The sequence below is a fragment of the Aquila chrysaetos genome, chromosome Z, assembly GCF_900496995.4.
Source record: "Aquila chrysaetos chrysaetos chromosome Z, bAquChr1.4, whole genome shotgun sequence".
Lineage (NCBI taxonomy): Eukaryota > Metazoa > Chordata > Aves > Accipitriformes > Accipitridae > Aquila > Aquila chrysaetos.
This window is the reverse complement of record NC_044030.1, coordinates 51,281,846-51,300,172: the sequence shown is the minus strand read 5'-3', so window position 1 is coordinate 51,300,172 and position 18,327 is coordinate 51,281,846. Positions and strand designations below refer to the sequence as shown.

At 40.4% G+C, this 18,327-nt stretch overlaps 1 protein-coding gene across 1 annotated transcript in view; it reads right to left on the bottom strand.

Moving 5' to 3' along the window:
• BNC2 (basonuclin 2) overlaps positions 1-18,077 on the bottom strand; it is a 175,640-nt gene extending 157,563 nt beyond the window's left edge. The window contains exon 1 of the mRNA XM_030005318.1: positions 17,991-18,077. The gene's annotated coding sequence lies outside the window, so the exon portion shown is untranslated. The remainder of the gene's footprint in view (positions 1-17,990) is intronic.
• Positions 18,078-18,327: the final 250 nt, after the last annotated feature.

The following is an 18,327-nucleotide window of genomic DNA, read 5'->3' as shown; positions in this document are numbered from 1 at the left end:
CACAACTTAGGACCAGATGGAAAACAACAGGAAAAAAGGGGAAGGGAAGTGCAGGGAGGGGAAAGGGGTGAGTGTGAATCAGAAAAGAAAGAGGATAAGGGGAAGAGAGGAATTGGGGAGGGGCAAGTAGGGGAAGAGAAGGCAGGATGGAGAAAAAGAAGGGTAACAGTAACTAGCAATATACCCCAGGGGTCAATACTGTGTCTGATCCTGTTTAAAGTCTTCATTAGTCATCCAGATGATGGGGCAGAGAGTACCCTCAGCTAGTTTGCCGATGACACAAAACCAGAAGGAGCAGGTGATAGGCCAGAGGGTCATGCTGCCATCCAGCACAAACTCAACAGGATGGAGAAATGGGCTGACAGGATCCTCATGAAGTTCAACAAGGGAAAGTACAAAGTCCTGCACTTGGGGAGGAACAATCACATGCAACAGGGTATACCAGGGAACAACTAACTGGGAAGCAGCTTTGCAGAAAAGGATCTGTGGGTCCTGGTGGACACCAACTTGAACATCAGCCAGCCTGGTGGCAAAGAAGAGTAATGGTACCCTGGGCAGCATTAGACAAAGCATTACCAGCAGGTCGAGGGAGGTGATCCTTCCCCTCTACTCAGCACTGGTGAGGCCACACCTGGAGTCCTATGGCCAAGTCTGGGCTTCCCAGCACGAGAGAGAAATGGACATACGGAGCAAGTCCAGCGACGTGCCCCTAAGATGATTAAGGGACTGGAGCATCTCTGCTATGAGGAAGGGCTGAAAGAACTGGAACTGTTCAGCCTGGAGTACAGAAGGCTCAGGAGGGACCTCCTCCATGTGTATGAACATTAGACGCAAAGGTGCAAAGAAGATGGAACTAGACTCTTTTCAGGAATGCCCAGTGACAGGACAAGAGGCAGTGGGCACAAACTGTAACACAGGAGGTCCCTTCCGAACATCAGGAAACACTTTCCCAATGTGATGGTGACTAAGCACTGGCACAGATTGCCCAGGGAGGTTGTGGAGTCTCCATCCTTGGAGATACTCAAAAGCCATCTGGACATGGTCCTGGGCAACTGGCTCTAGGTGACCCTGCTTCAGCAGAGGGATTGGACCAGATGACCTCCAGAGGTTCTTTCCAACCTCAATCAGTCTGTAATTTTGTAATTCTATGAAGAGGAGAGGAGGAAAAGAGAGGAGGAGGAGAGAGAAGAAGGAAAGGAGGGAAGGGTAAAAGAGGAGGGAGGAATGGAGGGAAGGGAAGGAAGAAAGGAAAGAGGACAGGAAAGGAGGGAAGACAGAGAAGGAGGAAGGGAGTTATGCGAGGAAAAGGAAGCTACCTGCGAAATCATCACTAGTTATTACTTGCCAGCTTCTCTGTCATTATCAGTTGTCAATACCACTTAGTAAGCACACCAGAGGTGAATTTTATACATGGATTAAAAGCCTGCACAGCTGCCTTTCCTGGATATTGAAAAAAACAGTCTAAAATGACAGCAATAAACAAATTAAAATATCATGGTTGCCATCTCAGGTGCAAACAACCCTCTGCCTTCCAGTGACTTTTCTGAAAGCAAAAACTGCATGATAGAAGACTGGCATAAGTTAACTCTTCAAAAGACTGCCAGCATGCTGCAAAGGAAAGGACCACTCTTTAAGTGACCTGCCAGGCTGCCAGCCCTCCCTGAAATGTGCTAGGCCAGGTTATTGGAGCAGACCAGTATAGGTGACATTGTACTCGGTGTCTATTACAGGCTGCCTGACCAGGACGAACAAGTGGATGAGGACTTCTACAAACAGCTGGAAGGAGCCTCACATTCACAAGCCATGGTCCTCATGTCAGATCAATCTCCCAGTTAACTGCTGGAGGAACAGAACAGCAACGCATAAGCTATCCAGGAGGTTCCTGGACAGCACTGATGACAACCTCCTGACCCAAGTGATAGAGAAGCCAATGAGGAAAGGTGCTGTGCTGGACCTCATAGTCACAAACAAGGAAAGGCTCACTGGGGATGTGAAGGTTGAAGGCAGCCTTGGCTGCAGTGACCATGAGACAGTGGAGTTCAGGATCCTGGTTCTAGGTGACCCTGCCTGAGGAGGGGGGTTGGGTGAAATGACTTCTAGAGGTCCGTGCCAACCTCAACCATTCTGTGATTTCGTGATTCCAGTTCAGTCACATCCTGCTGCCTCTGAACACCCACACAGGTTGCTAAAGACACCTTTTTCTGTGTACACCTGGTAAGCCTCCTACATGAATGACTTGTAGATTTGAGTAACGTAATTTTGGGGCAAGAAACACACTTTGTTTAAAAAAAAATAACCAACTTCAGCTGCCTGTAGCTCAGAATACAGCAGTTGTCAGTTTACTAGCACAGGCTATTGACGGTACCTCAACATAGTGTCCTCACATTTTCTCAAAGGAATATTGCACTAAATTTAATGTTAAGGCTCGGGCACTCTAAGCACCTGTTTCAGAATTCCACAGGTTGCTTCAGGAAGCACCCACTACTATGGACAGTCAGCACCTGGAGTTGTGTGCATCCTCCAGAGAACTCTTGATAGCTAGCTCACAAATGTGGAACTAAAGAGACCAGGCTTGTCTGAGCCTCACTACCCTAACTACAATATGCAAGGCTGGCTTCTTAAAGACCACCTTCTTCACACAATAAAAGACCAAAGAAAACCACACAGTTCTGTTAGGAAAAGAAAAAGGAAGAAAAGTGCCTATGCCCTTCCAACTAGGATATATGGCACTACAAATGTGTTCATACACAAACAGTAGTTTTGATGGCATTCCGTTTCCATTGCAATGATATAAGAATATAGATGACTAGAGAGAGGAGTCATGGGAATGACTTGGTAACTGAGACGATGGCAAACACATTGTGAAACAGAATTCAGTGGTACTACTACTACTGCTGGGGAACAAGCTCTGAAGGCATGGCGGGGGGGGGGGCTACTTCCATTTTCATCTGTCATAGTTATTCTTCAAGAGATACCAATGTTCTGGCCCAGGACAGCTGAGAGGATACAAAACATCTCCCATAGTTGGTGCGTCCTAGTTTCTTCTTTTCTGTAATACTACACAACGAATAATGTGCAAAGAAACTCAAACAACATCGTACTGTTACAGAATTGTAACTTACAAGGTACACAATACCACCCAGCCAGGGAGGAGCTTCCAGGCAGAGCAGCCACCTTTTCTGCTATGAATTACATGGAGTTTGAGCCTGTGGTCTTTGGAATGACAAACACTGTCGTTTGTGCCACTCCCTATGTATAAGAACCACTGATGAATATTAAATTAGGCAAAATATGAAGAAAGAGAAAGCTACTTATATATAAGCAGATAGGGAAAAGAGGGAAGAAAAATAGGGGAACTGTAAGACGTCCATCGTCAATAACACCACCACTATACCAAGCCATTTTTAGGCCCTCCACAAACTAAACCAATACTAGTACAAGTATTACCACATGTGCAAATGCAGCTGAATATCTACATCCATTAACTCCATGTAAGAAAATGCACAATTTAACATGTAATAATACCACAGGAAAAAAAGAATGATCCATAATGTATTCAGCAAACTAGGTTTACTTGTTATTTAATGAACTTTTTTTATGTGCAGAAAACAGTCACAGGCCAAATTTGGCGCTATGCTTCATGAACGGTCAAAAAAATGGTGACAGGTTTTTGAAGCCCCCATAACATGTACACTATCAACCCTGTTTTTCCATACAGATTAACAAAAGTAACCACAATTTTCTTACCTTGAGATAAAACAAATAATTATTTGCAATCACAAATGAACCATTTCTCAATTTCTGTCAAAAAGTAATTTTAAATTTCTTTTATAATCGGTACAGTTTAGCTACATGTAAACTAATGTATATGCCTGTGGAAAAAAAACCCAAACCCCAAACTTAAAAGCAATATAAAACCCCTCCAAAAGAATAATAATCACACCACTAAAAAGCAAACAAGCAGGACAGTAAAGCTTAGGGGAACATGAATGTTTTCTGCAGCATTAAATAAAAAGTTAAAACTGCATATCTGTGCTAGGCAAGAAAAAATGAAAAGAACCCCTGAAGCATTATCCATCAAGCATAAGTGAATAATGAAATAACGAATATGTCTATACCCTTGGTCCTTAATCTTACAGCAAATTATAGTATTCAAATATAGTATTTTACGCATGCAGTCTGATAACACTTTCTATCTTTCTTGGAGATTTTGTGAACGACATGATATGAAACACAATGTATTTAATGAAAGGTTTCTAAGCTGATTTCCCTACAGGTTATTTTCTTTCTTTTCTCTGGAACCCATACGAAGGATATACAGCAGGGACCAGGGGCGTATATAAAAATAAACTACCAAGCGGCATCAGAGCCGATACCCCATTCCTACAGGGGCAAGTGAATTATTAGATCTGTGTCATGAATTTTTTTTTTTTTAATATGCCATTGTTCCCACTTGAGCACATTAAATTTTCCATATCCACTTTTAAACCAATATTACCTTTTTTCCCCCCATGGTCATAATGTTCAAAGTATACATTAAGCCAATCCAACAGCTTAAGTCACACACCAGTTATATGTAAAGTAGGATAAACTATAACCTTTTGATTTTCCTCTCTATGAACTTATACTTCGGTGCCTAAAGAAAAAAGAAAAGAAGCAAAACAAGCCAAGGTGCCTCATGGGGAAAAAAAAATTACTAATATTATTTTATATTTGGTCATGGACAACATTTTATATCTAACTTTGTATATTCATGAAAGTATATTACAACTGTATATATATATTTTTGTGTTATAACCATTTTAACATATATAAGCCTTTCAAATCAAAGGTGAAAGCATTTTTGGTTTTGAAGATGTGATTGCCAATTATTTTTGCACTAGTGCACATAAACAGGAAGGACAGATTCTTAGGTTTGAGTTATATATTCCTGTACAAAATAATTGTATATTCTATGAAGACTGATTCTTTTTCTAGAGAAATATACAACAACACAAGGGAAATCTTGTACCAGCAGCATAACTGAAGTGGCAAGACACAATATTAGAAAAACAGAGCTACTTTCATTACTGTGATGCTGTGTGTCAGAATGTCTCTCCTTAATGAACCTGTTTGCAATAAGACTCCGGGTGCAAAGAGGCTATTTAGAGAGCCTATTGTGTCTATAGTGAGTCCTTCAAATATCTTCCCACCATTAGACATGCCGCATTGACCAATTCTGTCCTGATTGCTGTTCTTTTTAGTATCAAGGGACATTCTTGCCCAGACAGACCGATGGATCAGAAACTGCACTTCATAAAATGTTTACACTGTACACACATTCACACAGTGATACAAGCAACAGAGTCCCAGATCACACAGCATGTTGAATCTGCCAGTGTCATCTCAAGGCTTATGACTTTCCAATATCTACAAAAGGATTTGGGTTAAACTTTGCTTCTGCTGCCTGCCTGTCATTCTAACAAAAGCCATGCTTTTTTCACCGGTTCAGCGTGTAACCAAGCCCATGGCTCACATGGGAACATTTCAGGAAAATGTTCCTTATGTCACAAAGCCTTTTTGCTCAGTTGAGACCATCTCTTAATTGCTGACAGCAGAAAAGGACCACACATGTCATGCCACCAAAGAGCAAAAAACTTTGCTGTGAATAAACAAAACAAAAACAAGTCTTCCTAAAAGATTATGCATTGCTACTCTCAGTGACAGCAGCAGAGAACAAGGGACTTTTCTCAACGGTAATTACAGAAATACTTTGTTACTGTGTACAGCCCTGTAAATTAGTCCCTTTGTAAAAGATTTTGTGAGGGTAGTTTGATGCAGTCTCAGAGTTCCTATCTATCAAGGCAGTGGTTTACTTATTAGCCACTAATTAATGTGCTTTATTCTCACCTTTCATGAACCTCATGTCAAACAGGCTATCCGCAAGAAGCCTTTTTACATTTTAACTTTTTTGTGGTCTTACCCTTTTATTCTCCTAAGAATAATTTACCTGCCACCTCCAGCTGAAGGCCCCAAACCCCATGCACAAGTGACAGAAAGCATATGGTATATGAAAGACCTATTAGTTTACTAACACAGATCAAAACCTATGCACCTTATGCTTGATTTAGTACAGGATACATCTGTGTTACCAGTTGAACACAAAGGAGTGAGGGGTGAACCTATGAGGGAGAAAGACTTTTTTTTTAAATGCTAAAGGTGAAGCTAAAGCATAGCTGATACAGAAAGCTCCCCTCCAAGTAACAATTGGGAGACTGTATATGCTTTCAGAGGAAGTGGCAGGTGCCTAGAAATCTCAAGGAAGAAACCCTAATGTTTCTAGGTTTTGCTCAAAGAACAAAGGGAAATCTTCTTGCCAAAGGCAACCTGTATAGACAGATGAGGCACAGCAAGGAGCGGGGGGGGGAAGCCGTATCCAGCCTATGTTGTAGTTAGGAAACTGAGACACAAGGATTAAAACACACATCAAGAAAGTGTACGCCACTGAACAAATGAAGAGGCTATTTAAAACCATTTTCTGCTAAGTAATACAGAAGTGTGATACATATCACTAGTTACTGTTGGTAAGTTTATGACAAATGGTATTATGTGTAAGATGACTTAACAATACAACAGGTAGAAGTAGAGTTGTTCTAAAAGCAACACCCTAAAGTGTAATCACCCTTTCATTCTCCTCACCTGAGTCAACAGATTAACCTCTAAAAGAGGTTTATGAAACTGAAAAAGAATAATATTTTGGGCTGAATTCTTTCCTCAAATACACTCAAGTCTCTTTGAAATGTGAATACTATCTGAGAGGCAAATTTGGCCAACAGACGTGTTGCATTATATACATTACAGGCAGAGGATAAATATTTTCAGAATTAGCAACCAACCCATTTTGTTACACTGATGAAATTTTCTACATGCATTATGCATCTTCTATGGGTTGTAATTCAATCTTTCTAGGCTTTCTGTCTGTATTTTCCATGTACAAATATGTTCTTCCAGTGTTGTGCCATTTTTATATCAAGAATACATGCCCTTCTCTCATTCCACATTTTTCCATACTAATATGTTCACCAATTACTCTGCTTACTTCGCAAGCAGGCATATCTCATAGATAAACTCTTATAGGTTGCATTTAAATGAAAACATTCAGAATTACATACTTGGCCAGGTTATCACAAAAGAGCTAAGCTGCACTCTTACACAGCTTTTCAGTTTGGCAGCTCCAGCCAGACTTCCATTTTCATCATGAGCACTGGGCATATTAAGATTGCAAAGCCAGTCTCTCTAGGTTGAATTCCTCTAGATCATATGCTGCAATTTCATCCAGAGGAGAGGTATGCCTTCCACTCCAGAGGCTAGTCGTGAAGTACTGCTTTACTCCACAGCAGACAATGGGGGCTTCAAGGACCTGTAGGAAAAGAGGTTTCTGCAGTAGGTTACCACTAAAGACTAGATGCTGAAGCCACCCCTCTGCTACCTTTAACCATATCTATATGGTAACCACTCAAATTTAACTTGCAATACAATTCTTCTTTGAGATTTTTAGTAATCTGTAAATTTTCCAAAAATTCCAGGAAAACAATGAAAAACTGTATGAAATTTGCTGTACTAGGTAGGCTCAACAGGTATGCTGTTTATCTTTTTTTGCCAAAACAACTAAATCTAAGTTAGCTCATGTTCTAAGTGACTACTCTAAAGTTTCCCTAAGGTTTCCATCACAATTTCACTTGGCCTTTAATTAAACCATTTCAGCTAGGTCCTGAATGACTTGAGATATGTTTCACTCTACATTTAAAAAATGCACATACATGAACATCCTGTAAGGCCTACAACACCAATATGCAAAATTTCATGCACAAACTCCAGTGTTTCCTCTCCCCCCCTTCCTCCCTCCCTCCCTCCTTTCCACACCAAACCAAGAAAAGGGAGTATCATTTGATCTTCAGTCATGGGGACTAAAACTTTCTCTCTAAGGTCATTGAGAATAGAAGGATCCCATGTAAAACACCACTTAACTTCCTCTCCAATTATCATATCTAGTTAAATAGAAATTCTTCAGACACGTCTTGTTTAATCACAGAATTTAGATACAGTTTTCCAGTTTCCATCAGATTTCCCCGTGTGTAGCTGCAAAGAAAGTAATCTTAGGTGATACACTGATGTCCTCTTCTGCAATCTTATCACCAGCTCTGTAAGGGAGGTTACCCTGCTCCCTGAATAGCTGCTAAAGCTGTTTTTCATTCACATCAGACAAATAAAAGCAACCCCCCTCCACAAAGCAACCCCAACAGCCACATTAATTTAAACCTGGATAATTTTGCCTGAACTAAATGTGACAGCATTCACACAATTTTTTCCACCAGCAACATGGTGGGGGAATGACAAGTAACTTCTTCTGCATAAAGAGCCAGACAGAAGACATCTGTCCAGAGCTGTAATTCTTAGAAATAAAGCATGTATCTGATATGGCCAAGACATCACATCTTTCTTTTATTACAACTGATGGTGAAAGGCAATTTTTATGAACAGATAGAACCTGTCTGTTAGGCATCTTATGACTTCTAGCTCTGAAGTCCCACTTTGGCATGGCAGGAAAAAAAACATCAACAGACTGATCAAACAGGTCATATCTTGTTCACATAGAAATGCTAAATTATTGTGTCTTTCCTATATATTCCCCCACACAAAGAAAATACATTCTTTTTGGCAAATTACAACTCAAAAAAATTAAAATGTGTACACAAGAAAAGGACACTGATAATACGTAAGTAAAACAAAACAAAGATATTACATGTAGTAAGTATATCACTGGAAAGTGAAATACAACCAGAAATCAAGTAATAAATACTGTAATGACTTAAGCATAGAACTAGCAAATAAGCAGATGGAAGGTGCAATTAAGGGAGACAATTAGCATCAAATTATGCCATAACTTCTGAACTTGGTTTTCAAAGATCAAATTCAGATGTTGTGTGTACTCATAGTCTCTGGAATTGTAAATAAAACATTGTGCACATTGCACTCCATAAATCTCATACTTAACTTACCATACAAATTAAATCCAAACACAAACATAATTGTAAAACCTCCTCCTTTCCCACAAAGCAGTCATACAACCAAACCAATCAACATGTTAAAATTATGAATGTCAATGCTTTAGTTTCAAATTCAAATTATTAAGGAAAGATTTCATTGGTGAAAATGAAGTGTAACTGGCTCTTGGGTACAAGAATGTCTGAAAAATTCACATCAAACTGGGTCTATCTATACATTAAAGTCATCATAGACAGTGGTTTGCAAATCAGCTGATGGGACTCTTCAGCTGCATTGTTGCTGCTGTCCCCATGGTAAAACCTGTCAAATTTCAAGAAGCATTGCTTCCTGAAGTTAGGCAAAGAGTTATTGAAGGTGTGCTCTTTGGTATCGAGAGATTTTTATAACCAACTAATCTCAAAAGAGCAGATACCTGTCTTCATCTGGCATAGCTTCTCCATGTGCTTCTTTCTGGTGTATTTGCTTAGTATATATACAGATCAAAATACAGAAGATCTTAGTTATCATAATAGTATTTTTAATTGCATTTTTAAAGCATTTTAATAGTATTTAATAAAAAATCTGAATTTTTCTTGAACCAAGGGACCAATACCCATTTTAAAAAATCTAAAGCTGTGGGAACTACCAGGAGAGAAATACAGGTCTCCGGAGACAGAGAATGAATTTTTCTGAACTGATACTTTCTAAGATAAACAGATTCTAAATTCTATGCAGTTCAAATTGCCATCTTGCTTTTCACACCTAATTAAATTCTCATAGTTTTACAAACAGCAAAACTACACAAACTGAACCAGAGTCCAAGCCAGAATACAGGGTTTGTAAGCCTTTTTACAAAGCAGGACTAAACATTAAACAAGAATAATTTCAAGACAAATTTTAGACAGTTTCTTAGACTTTGTAAATGAATGCAGTTCTTCCAATTTCAGTGGAGCCAGTCTGATTTACATTGGTTACTACTTGTTCCTTTGAGAAACTGGAGGATATCATAACCAAATTAATTTATAACTCAAAAATATAAAAAATATACATTTCACCATCTAAGGCTCAACTCTTCCTCTTCTCAAAAACCTAGGAAAAGGCTAGACTTCGTAGCATACACAAAAACTTATGAAATGCATACTCTGGATAACAGAAGGAGGATTTTTACTTCAACCTTTTAGAATTACAATATTCCATTACTTATTGCTGTTTTATCCCAAGACAAAAATTACACACATCACTTCACATTCAGGTTCCAGCCCAGGTTACATTCCCTACAATGAGGCTCAGAGATAAGAAGGAATGATTTGTTGCTCAGTCACATTTCTGTGTCCTGTGACAGATGTGGAGTAACTCCCCGTCATTAACAGAAATGGAGAATGGTGTTTGGTTTATTTTGTTTTTAAAGATGGTATAAGAAGAAAAGGGGGCACTTCCCCTTCCTCAGGAAAAAGAAATAAAAGAAATACACTTTTTCAACATATGCAGTGTATTTCTACAAAAAATCCATCAGCACTGAACAAGAACTCTACGCTGTAGTGCTTGATAAAGCACTCTTTTAAAGAGCAGGTGTCTCCTTTACAGAGCAGTGGACCTTTTTGCCCAGGCCGCTGCCATTGAGAATAGTTTTATTTTCTTTTCATCTGATTTAACAGATGTCTTATGTACTTCACCATCTCAGCTATCTAGCCCATATAAGTTATGACCCCCAGACACATAAACACTTTAGGAGAATGGATAACAGCACAACGACCGACTTTTTAACTGAGAGCTTGTCTACACATTCAGCTATTTGGGAAAAATTCAAGGACAGCAATTGCAGAAAAACTGTTCTTGAATGATTCAGGTCTTTCTGTGAAGATATTTGCTCCAGGAGTAGGGAGTCAATCAGGAATACCTACCTCTATAATACCAAATGTTACTAACTTATGTAAAATAGATCACTACTACTATTTCACACTTCACTAAACTAAATAAACTTTTAGGTACAGACAAACCAGTAAGCGAAGCATCTTGAATACTTTCTACAAAGCCAGATTATGCTACAGGACAAAGGTTTTGTACAAGACCACTCTGGAACAATTTCTTCATGCATAGGCAGAAAAATTGAAACAAGAAAATGTAAAAATTAAAGTGTAAAAAAAATAAAGTATCAGACTTTTAAAGAAATATTTTATCATCATAGTAACAAAAGGAAGATTCTTGCATTGATAGCTGCCTTGCTTAGAAAGCAGTCTTGGTGAAGTGATGGCAAGTAGAAAATAGATTTTGACAGACAGACAGAAAGTCGTAATGGATTTGAAAGGCAATGCTGTGAAACTTGTTGAACCACAGCAACTCCCATATCATTAAGAGAGATTCTTAGTTTGAAAACAACTCACTACTGCAAGATATCCATCAGCTGTGAGGCTATCTTGACATGGAATACCACGACAGAGAGTCGCATTATTGTAAAGGGCTGAAGCCTAATTACTATGGAGAGCTGTAAGAATTCTAAGGTAGCTGGAAAGTTAAGCTCCAAATGGTTATTCTTCCCCTCCTAACACAGCTTAGATCATGTGATGCAGACCTGGGTTAAATCTTGTGTAATATTTGGATTTTTCTTTCACAGAACCATATGCTGATTAGGACTTGTTTTTTAATCCTTTATCTGCTGAATGACAATGATAAAGATTATCTGAGTAAAATGACTCTAGAGTGGGAGACTTCCCTCCATTTAGTAAATGCAATGGCAACTTCAAGAATAGTCCTGGGCAATCTGCTCTAGGTGTCCCTGCTTGAGCAGAAGACTTGGACCAGTTGACCTCCAGAGGTCCCTTCCAACCTCAACCAGTCTGTAATTCTGAGAACAATGGCTTCATGAGGTACATGAGGATTTATAAATGGAATGAGAAGGCATGTAATACTTTCAGCTACCTACTGGTGAAGGTGTTTCTCTGCAGCAGCAACTCTGTCTTCAAGTTTCTTAATGTAGTAAAAAACCCTCCTGATCAGGATGGCTGAATTTCTATGCTTCTGGAAGAAAGCTCTTCTGACCTGGGCAACTGGGAGGGCAGGAGTTGGCTTTCTAAGATATATCTTTCATTCATGTAATGCATGAGAGAGAAGCCCCTTTTTCGTACAGTAAAAAGTTTAAACCTCAAATGTTCTGACTGCTACTCTGGATGAGTTGTCTTACTGGGCTGAAAGTAATAATGACACCAAAACAATGAAATTCTTCTCAAGTAGTACCCACTGTTCATGAGTATGGCTCATCAAGGAAAAAAAAGACCCACAAAGGTATGTGAAAGATCTGAACAGAGAACGTGGCACCAAAGAATATCAGACAGGCAGAAGTTATGTGTATGATTTGACCTTAGTGTCCCCCAAAAGCAACATCAAATTCAAATATTATGATACAGGAAGAATAATACCAGTGACTGACTAAAAAGTTCCATCTACTTCTGCATGGCTAGTAAAACACAGTAATTGATCCAGATCTTTCAGCCCTGACATAGGACATATTCTTTTCATTGAACAGTCAGGTCACCCTCAGAGTCTTCCTTAAATCAAAAAGTGGCACTTATGTTGAGCCTCTGCTCTCTGTCAAAACAAACACACATATATTTTAAACCCAATTCTTGCTGACCTGTCTTTCAAAAGATGAAATATCAACTCTATGAGCTTCATGCTGCTCTTAGATGAGGAGTAAGATTTACAGTAAGATCCATGTTTTTAAGAGGAATCAGCCCTACACTGATTTCACTATGAAGCTTTGAAGGGATCACAATTTGCAAAGCACAAAGAGATGCACTATAGTGACAGACTAAGTTCAGATCTGTGGTTACACTAAATGTTATATTACTTAATAGTATTTGAAGAATTTAGTAGACCGAATTTCCTATTAGTCTGTACAATGCAAGAGGAGCTATACAGTATGGTGTAATTTTTTTTATTGATCTGTAAGTATTGTGTTGGTTTTGGCTGGGGTAGAGTTAATTTTCTTCATACTAGCTAGTACAAGGCTAAGTTTTAGATTTGTGCTGAAAACAGCGTTGATAATTCAGAGATGTTTTCATTACTGCTGAGCAGTGCTTACACAGAGTCAAGGTCCTTTCTGCTTCTCAACCCACCCCACCAGCGAGCAGGCTGGGGGTGCACAAGAAGTTGGGAGGGGACACAGCTGGACAGCTGACCCCAGCTGACCAAAGGGATATTCCACACCATATGACATCATGCTCAGCATATAAAGTGTGGGAAGAATAAGGAAGGGGGAGACGTTCAGAGTGATGGTGTCTGTCTTCCCAAGTAACCATTGTGTGTGATGGAGCCCTACTTTCCTGGAGATGGCTGAACACCTGCCTGCCGACGGGAGGGAGTGAATAAATTCCTTGTTTTGCTTTGCTTGCATGCATGGCTTTTGCTTTACCTATTAAACTGGGTTTATCTCAACCCACGAGTGTTCTCACTTTTACCCTTCCAATTCTCTCCCCCATCCCACTGCAGGGGCACTGAGCGAGTGGCTACATGGTGCTTAGTTGCTGGCTGGGGATAAACCACGACGGTCCTTTTTGGCACCCAACATGGGACTCAAAGGGTTCGAGATAATGACAGGTTTGATTGGAATGTGCTAGATCAAACTTGTAGCTGTTATTGTTGTTCAGCTGTTAATCGGCAAGCTTCTGTGCTTGCCATGGGGCTTGCTTGCCTCACTGTGTATTAGGATCTAGTGCTCGTTATTGGCTGCTTTTTGCTTTCCCTGCTTGCTGTACTGCTGTAGTGCTTATCATCTTACGCTGCTGTGTCTGGGAACATTTTGATAACAGCAATGGCCATACGCCTGGGCTGGCAGATGGCCAGGGCATCACTGCTGTTTCTGGACTGCTGTACTAGACAGGCTGGAACTCCAGTGTGAATTCGAGTCGAAGGGACTGTGATCTGTGGATGAGTCCATGAAGGAGCAGAACACCCTGAAGTGTCTGTGGCCATGGTTATGTCTGTGCTGCAGCAGGTATACTTCTGAAAGGACTGTGGCCCAAGGATAAGTCCACACTGGAGAAGGTACGCCTCGAAGCATCTGTGGCTGTGGGTAAGTCCATGCTGCAGCAGGTACTACTTGAAGCATCAGTGGCTATGCATGAGGTCATGCTGGAGCACCTCAAATCATGTGGCCATAGATAAGAACATGACAGAGCAGGTACACCCCTGGAAAGACTGCAGCCATGGGTAAGGCCACACTGGAGCAGGTTTACTCCTGAAGGGACTGTGGCTGTGTGTAAGGCCACGCTGGAGCAGGTGTACCTCTGAAGGCATTATGGCCCATGGAGAATGCCATGCTGGAACAGGTGCACCTCAAAGTGACTATGGCTGTGGATAAGTCTATGCTGCAGCAGGAATACTCCTGAAGAGACTGTGGCTCATGGGTAAGGCTCCACTTGGAGCAAGTATGCCCCCAAGGGATTGCAGTCTGTGGGTAAATCCAAGCTGGAGCAGGGGAAAGAGGAGGAGTTCATTGCAATGTTAAACCTGATGGTCTGGTCCAAAGGGACCAGTGGTGGAGATTGTAATGGAAATACCTTTGAATTTTTGTAGCCCATGATTTGAGTTGCATGTTATAGGAACTACTATAGCAGGAACCACCTGAACCAATGGAGGACACGCCTTACAAGAAGCAGTGCAAGTACAGCAATGACCCGACCTGAGCTGGCTTTGGTGCCCAGTAACTCCACACAACACAACACTCCTGTCCTGAGTGACCACCATAACAGATGGACCCCAAAGTCATGGACTAAATGAACTCAATGGACATTTTGTGGACAATTATGGACATTTTACAGACATTTCACAGGGGTGGTCCATAGACTTAGGGAATCATATCTGTGTATTATATCAAAGGGTGGGAAGCGGGGGGTGGTGGTTAATGAGATTGTATTGGATAGTGTGGGACCTGAGCATGATGTAAATGGTATGGAATAAGAGGTGGAGAAAGTGTTGGTTTTGGCCAGGATAGAGTTAATTTTCTTCACAGTAGCTGGTATGGGGCTACGTTTTGGATTTGTGCTGAAAACAGCGTTGATAATTCAGGGACGTTTTCACTATTGCTGAGCAGCGCTTACACAGAGTCAAGGTCCTTTCTGCTTCTCAACCTACCGCACCAGCGAGCAGGCTGGGGGTGCACAAGAAGTTGGGAGGGGACACAGCTGGACAGCTGAACCCAGCTGACCAAAAGGATATTCCAGACCATATGACATCATGCTCAGCATATAAAGCATGGGAATAAGGAAGGGTGGGACATTTGGAGTTACAGCGTTTTGTCTTCCCAAGTAACCATTGTGTCTGATGAAGCCCTGCTTTCCTGGACATGGCTGCACACCTGCCTGCCGACGGGAAAGGGTGAATGAATTCCTTGTTTTGCTTTGCTTGCATGCATAGCTTTTGCTTTACCTATTAAACTGTGTTTATCCCAGCCCACGAGTTTTCTCACTTTTACTCTTCTGGTTCTCTCCCCCACCCCACTGCAGGGGAGCGAGTGAGCGGCTACATGGTGCTTAGTTGCCGGCTGGGGTTAGACCATGACAATTGTAGTATAGAGGATTATGGACATAGTATCTAGAATATTACATGTGAACTGATCCTTAAATTTCGAACAATTGCTTTTTTAGAGTCCTACAGTAAATCACTTCACAGGATACACTATAATGTAACACACATTTAGGTACAGATATACACAAAAATATTTTATGCCAGTGCAATTTACAAATGAAAGAACAGTATGTTGCATTATCAAGATTCTAAATATTAAGATAACGTTTTCAGAGGAAAACATTGTGTTTCACTGAAGAAAAAAATATAAAGTTCCCTACAGTAGTATTTTTTCTTTTGTGAAAAATCTGGTAATACACCAACTCTGTTGATTTCAGTAGAGAAACATCAAGGATGAGTTTAATTCACCTGGTAGGCATAACAAAACAGGACAACTTAGTTTTATTACGCCATTTAGGTGATGGTTTTCTCCTGAGTTGCCCATCAGCAAACCCTACTAAAAAATATCTTACAAATCAAAGTTGCTTGCCCAAATCTTATGTCTTGTCATGATCCCGTTTCCATTTAAACTATTGCAGCATTATAGTCCTCAATCACAGTCCCAGTACAGCAGGCAGTGTAGAAAATGTAAATGAAAATCAATTCTAAATTAGGGAAGCATCACTCCAGCTTAAAAGACATAAAAGCAGTTTAACTGGATCACTGGAAATTCCCTCTGCATAAAAGGAATTTCCACAAGTATTGCAGAATTAGCTCATGGTACTACTGTACCATGCTCTTCAAAGCCTCAAGCATGGGAGGGGTGGTTCAGGAAATATAAGCGTTGTCATGGACGGCTAAAGGCCGGCATAAACTAACCTTTCACATCACAATGAAGGCCAAAATGGTCCAGGACAGACCAAGAATCGGAAGGCAGACAAGTCTGCTCTGTTAGTCTCCACTCCTCCCATATTTGCACTGAACTTACTCAGACTACAGGATTGCCCTTGCACTGCCCAGTTGCCCCACAAATTAAGGAAGAAAACATAACTCTACCGAATACATTCAATTCTTACATCATAATTCAAGAGAAGAAGGATGTAAAGGGTAACAAACCAGTGAGAAATTTTAAAATGACAAGTTTCTAAGGACAAAAGAAATACTAGGTGACCGAAGTCAAGAATTAACTTTAAAGGAACAATGCGTGGAAAAAGAATTGACTTGTTTCAAAGATGTACTAACAAATGTCTAATGGAACAGCATCCTTTTTAAGGAGACAAAAATCCCAAGATGACTAAATGGCAAAAGTAAAGAGGCAACAGAAGAAATATTGATGAAAAATGCGGTGTAGATGCAACTAAAACCATCAAGAAGAAATGATTTAAAGGAAAAATACATGTTGGAAGCTAGACTGAGTAAAAAAAGAAAATTACACAGGAGAAAAGTAGAGTATCAGAGGGGACAGCAAGCAATATAGTGAAGAATAATAAGGCTTTCTACAAATACATAAAAGGAAAGAAGACAGTAAAGGATAAAATGAACGCATTAAAGTATAAAACAGATGCTTAGATACAGGATGATGCAAGGTTGATGGCAGGATTAAACACCTCCTTCACAGGCGTAATTCTCTTCAGGAACTCTGAAGAAAATATCTGGAAACATGAGGCTAATACTGGCCTCTCAGATCAATTAAGCAGCAACACGCTGTTTTTACAGCTCACTACAAGTTAGCACGGACAAATGTAAATTAATATACTGTTTCACATTGGAATCATCTGGTGCAGTATGGACTGAGAACTCATCACTCCCTCTGCCTCTTATTTGGGTTTTCACATTAATTAGACACAGACCAGTCAACTGCAAGTAGCCTATACTGTGATTTTTTTTTTGTAACAACCATAATTTGAATTCCATCTGCAGTAGGATGGGATATCCTTATACAAGGGATTATATAGTAAAAAAGACAAGACTCTAATTTCCTACAAAAGCATATTCATTGGAAACCCCTCAATACTGAAATTTAGTCAAGTTTCTCAAAGGGTAACTAAATTAATATGTGAATGGACTTAAAGGAGCACATATATACAGATTTTAGTAAATACACTTTAAAAAATATTGATAGGTTAATCACTCAGTAGGAAAGAGTAACTTCAGCATTCAAATGGTAAAGTGAACAAAACAATAGCTACCTAAAAAGGGAAAGTGAATATAATTGCTGTCAGTTTTTTGGAGAAAGGCTGGCTAGTTAAAGGAGTAAGACAAGGACGGGTTTAAAAATGGGTTCCACTATTATTCTTTCTCAAAAGAACACAAAAAATATGAATACATGCAAGATGTTTATACAGTCTTAGTGGCATACAGCTTTTCCCTTAGAGATGAAGACTGAGTAAGATGCACATGAATGTTTCTCCATGATGCAGTGTGCTCATGTGTAGACTGACTTGCACCCTTCTTCTGGCACTTACCTGCTGCACTGGGAACAGCTGGCAGGTGTCGGTGGTGCATGTGGGGATCCAGGGCAACCTGTGCTGGATGAGGTCTGGGACTGCCCTGAGCTGGTCCCAGCTGGCTCTGCAATGGACAAAACGGACCCACCACCACGTGCCAAACTGTGCCAATCAGAGAGCACACGGTGCCTCTGTGAAAACGTGTCTCAGAAGGGGAGGTAACAACTATGGGAAGGAGAGACACTGAAGAAAACGAGGAGACACGAACAGGTCAGGAGCAAAGAGGCACCTGAGCACAGCTGGAGAAAAGAGATTCCTGAGCAGGGGCAGGGCAGAGACACCCAGCTATCGCTGG